The sequence below is a fragment of the Pinus tabuliformis genome, chromosome 6 (assembly GCF_031772625.1).
Source record: "Pinus tabuliformis cultivar Carrire ecotype Pingquan chromosome 6, CPIR1, whole genome shotgun sequence".
In the NCBI taxonomy this organism is placed as follows: Eukaryota; Viridiplantae; Streptophyta; class Pinopsida; order Pinales; family Pinaceae; genus Pinus; species Pinus tabuliformis.
In genome coordinates this window covers 127,327,784-127,332,691 of record NC_142292.1, presented here as the reverse complement: position 1 = coordinate 127,332,691, position 4,908 = coordinate 127,327,784, and positions in this window count along the sequence as shown.

The following is a 4,908-nucleotide window of genomic DNA, read 5'->3' as shown; positions in this document are numbered from 1 at the left end:
AAAACAAAAGATTCTTATGGAATTGCACACTTCTCCCTTAGGAGGGCACTCAGAATTTTTAAAAACTTACCACAGGGTTAAGAAGGAATTTTTTTGGGATGGCCTTAAATCAGATATTCAAAAGTTTGTGGCGGAATGTTTGGTTTGCCAACAAAATAAAGTTGAAACAATTAAGACACCAGGTCTATTACAACCTTTATCCATTCCAAGCCAACGTTGGGAGGAGGTTTCAATGGATTTTATCACAGGTTTACCCAAGTCTGAGGGAAAGAGCGTCATCATGGTGGTAGTTGACATACTTACCAAGTATGCACACTTTTGTGCATTATCACATCCATTTAAAGCCAATACAGTTTCTACTGCATGTATGGAAACAATTCAAAAGCTACATGGAAACCCAAAGATTATTGTAAGTGACAGAGATCCCATTTTCACTGGAAATTTTTGGACAGAATTATTTTCTTGTCTTGGTACTCAGTTAGCTCATAGCTCATCTTATCATCCTCAATCTGATGGGCAAATTGAGATAGTAAACAAATGTTTGGAAGGATATCTTCGTTGCTTTGTATCTGATAAACAGACACAATGGGTCAAATGGTTGCCTCTGGCTGAATGGTGGTATAACACTTCCATACAGCAACAAAAATGACCCCATTTATGGCACTTTATGGGTATCAACCACCATCCATCACATCATATTTAAGAGAAAATTCTAAGGTTCGGGCAGTGGAACATCACATCAAACATCAACAACAAGTCCTCCAACTCTTAAAGGATAACCTCGTGTTGGCACAGAATAGAATGAAACAACAGGAATATCAACATCGCAGTGAAAGAAGTTTTGATGTAGGTGATTGGGTATTCCTACGGCTACAACCATATAAGCAAATGTCCCTCAAGCAAGCTAAGAAGGATAATAAATTATCACCAAAGTATTATGGTCCGTACAAGGTGTTGCAAAAGATTGGTACTATGGCATACAAATTAGAGCTTCCTGCAGCTTCTCAATTGCACCCAATTTTCCATGTTTCATGTTTAAAGAAGGTTATAGGCGACAAGCTCCCAGTTCAAACAATATTTCCAGAACTTGACGAGGAAGGAAAAAGTATATTGGAACCAGAAGCAGTCACAGAAACAAGAACTCGACAGCTAAAAAATCGATCAATTTCAGAGTATCTTATCAAGTGGAAGAACTTATCCGCTGAAGATTCCACATGGGAGGATGAGAATTTTATGCAGAAGTATCCAGAACTACTCAAGCGTTGAGGACAACACTTTTTTGAAGGAGAGGGGCATGTTGGGTCCCTATAATACTAGTGATTACCCCATTACTATTGTAGTTATACCCCTTATTAATATCGTTGTGCCCCTATTGCCCCATATTGTTATTACTGTGCCCCATAGAATCCCTCTATTGTTATTTTTGTGGCTTTATATTATTATTATTAGGTCGGCTGGATTATATTGTGACTCCTTAGACTCCTATATATAGAAAGGAGGTTTTGTCATTTGAATCATCAAAGAATTGTTCATTTATGTAATGTAAAGGAGGTTGCCCCCTCGAAGAGGCTGAATTCTAAGGCATTGATCTATCTTTTCTATCTTTTCTTGAGCTGGTTTCATAACAGTTTCATTTATCAGGCTTGCATGGATGGTGGGACCATATGGCCTCTTCCCCATTGGTCCACTAAAACAAAATCCCTATAACCACCATGAGAAATCTCATGTCATCCCGCTCACCTCCATCCCGGTGCTTGTGATTTCCTACCTTCTTAATCTCTTCAAGGGTCATGACGTTGGGCTCACATGGCAAGTGGGCTTCCTCGACCAGTAACATTACAACAACGGTGTGACTTTGGCCACATAATCTCCTTGTGTCATATTGCTAGGCTTTACCCAACATTTTCCTTTACACCCACTTTTGATGCTTCTAGGATATGCAACCGGGCCTATGTGGATATGGGCCAACCTTCTAGCCAATAGTGATGCTGCGAAGGCATGTCATTGTGCCACATCGTCTCTCTTCCTTTCACCCAACTCTCCTTTACTCACGCCCTTAGAAATGTTTCAGGGTATAACCTCTGGACTCCCATCTCTGGGTCACGTAAGTTCCCTCACAAACAATTGCATTAGAGGGGAATTGAGCCATGCCAATGGGAAGCCTCCATAGCTAGGGTTCTGATCCATGAAAGGATAAGGTTGCTTGAACCTTTCTTATAAGTTCAGGGCTTGATCCCTCTGTGCTGCAACAAGTTTTACTTCATTTTCTGCCATGGCTCGACTAAGGGGCCTCGACCTTGATTTATGTGATGTTTCTGAAGGGACTATTTGCAATCACCCAAAATACAAGCTTTGTTGTTGCATTGACTTACTCGAGCCAGGCTTATCGACCATGACTCTGCCTCATAGGTTCGACAGGCCTCTAGATCAACATCAAGGCTTCATGTCGACGCCAATGATTTGTTAAGGTGTTCCATGGTGTTACCCCTCCCGAGCTTGGATGAATCCAACTCCATGGAGTTCCTGGCTCGCTTACATTCCCCGTTCTCAGACAAGAAATTCCACGCTTGTTGGCGTAGGTGCTCCAACGACCATTACCTACCACAGGCTTGGCGTGAACTCCTAAGAGGTACCCACCTCACATGCCACACGCCGATAGTGCCAGAACCAATGTCGAGCCTGTAAGCAACTCCATGGCACTATGTAGAATATTCCAGGGCCATACTAGCTACGCCTTGATGCTAGCGGAAGATAACCTGAGTGCTGATGATAAATGGTTGAGAGGCCATTTAGGTAAAACCTATGGGGTTTGAACGAACCGAAGGGAAACAAACCCTTCGTGTTAATGAAATGCTTTCCATGTAGTAACATAACTTGTAAATTAGGTAAAAATATGCTATAAGAAAATGCATACCTTGTTAAGTAGACAGTCTCCCATGTAACTATTTCATATTAATAAAAGGGTCTCTGAACCCATTGTTTTCAAGCTTCTCTCCAAGTTCTTATGGCTTCCGCTATGGTCTATGTCATGTCCTTCTATTTATCTATGATTCATTTATGCGCAACTTAAAACACCGTTAAAAATTTAGAGTAAAGTTTAACTCATTATTGTAGCATAGTCCTTATCCTCATGTGGTTCTTTACACAATTTATACATTAAACGTTCTTTGTTCAACATCATTAAGCTTAATCACACAACATTTTATTTCCATATTCAGAAGCTCATGCTTAGTTCATTCATTTCAAGGAATTGACACACACATAGATATGTTAGACATGTCCATCAGTGACATCTCCCCATAGAGGGGTAACCACATGTTCAAGCATTAACAACACAAATGCAGTCCCAAAAATACAGAACCATTACAATCAGAAATGCATCATACATTCATCAAAAGATAAAAAGGTATGAACATGTACTTATCTTTGAACTTGTAGGTAGATTGAGTCTATGACAAGGACTCTCCACCCAATCATAGACAACTGCAACCACACTTACTTGTCGCTGTCACCCCCGAGCCAAATTCCACAATATGAAGGAGATGATTTCTCAAGGAATTAAAACACCAGCTGCTAACTAAAATAGGGACTCCAGAGGACCTCCTTCTTCAATCCCACCAGCTAACCAATGCTTCCTTCAACAACACAGGGAGTCTAGAGGTACTCCACCTCACCCCAAGTGCTCACACAGGGATTCACCCCCTTCTATGGAGTCCAAAATCCATTGTTACAATAATGCAGTAACCACAAGTATTCAATTAGGTCTTCCTTGATGCTGCTTCAGGATGGCCTCTTCCCAAGTTGTTATAGGGCTCCAGAGTCTACTATCTCAACCCACAACCTCTAGGGGACCCAAGTTGTTACAGGGTTCCAAAGATTCCATCCCATCCCACAGCCTCTAGGAACCCAAGCTGTTACAGGGTTCTAGAGACCTCTGTCTCAACACATAACCTCTAGGGACCCAAGCTATTATAGGGCTCTAGAGATCCTATCTCAACCCACTACCTCTAGGGACCCCAAGTTGTTACAGGTCTCTAAAGACTAGTATCTTAACCCATAGCCTCTAGGGAACTAGAGAACTAATCCCCTTCTCTTCTCTTTAGAGTTTCCTGTTGATTTTCTCTCATTAGATGCTCAAATCTCCTCTTCCTTCTCTGTCTGCCTCATACTCTCTCGAAGGAATTCCCCTCAATTCTTATAGTCCTTGCCTTCCAATCCATCCTCCTACTATTTTTTCCTTATTTTTCTTTTTCTACCACATCCTTGCTGACCTACAATGCACAGTCTCTCTGCTGGACTGCTTGTCCTCTTTTCGTGTTGTTGTTTCTCAAGCAACATGGGTCGGCGTACTTTATCTGGAAACCCATTAAATTACAAGAAATAGTTCATGAAATTAATGCACCAACAAACCTTTAATGGTTTTCCAAACAATTTAGGTTTCATGCATAAGAAACCACATCATCCCATGCAGGAAATCCTCCTCCCCAACTCTGGAATCTGTGTCCCTTTGACTCAGCCCCCCCTCCCACTTTTTTTTTTTTTAATTTCACATGTACTAAATGCCAACTCTATTCCTATTCATACAAACAACTCCTTCCAAAACCTGGAAGTGAACCAAGCATCTCTGTCTGACACAATCTTCTTGGGGATGACATGTAGCCTCACAGTCTCCTTTATGAATATTTGTGCTATGTCACTGACGAAATTAATCGATTTGATTGCTACAAAATTAGCTACCTTTGTATAAAATCTGTGATAGGTTAACCCAATAATGCAATATAAATCAAAGAAGAATATTATAACCTACTTCTACTATCAATTTGCGGAAGCTTGAAGATCAAGCTGAGAAATATAACCAGAAGAAGAAGAATCAATGGCACAATACACATGAAAATACTTTGGGGAAAG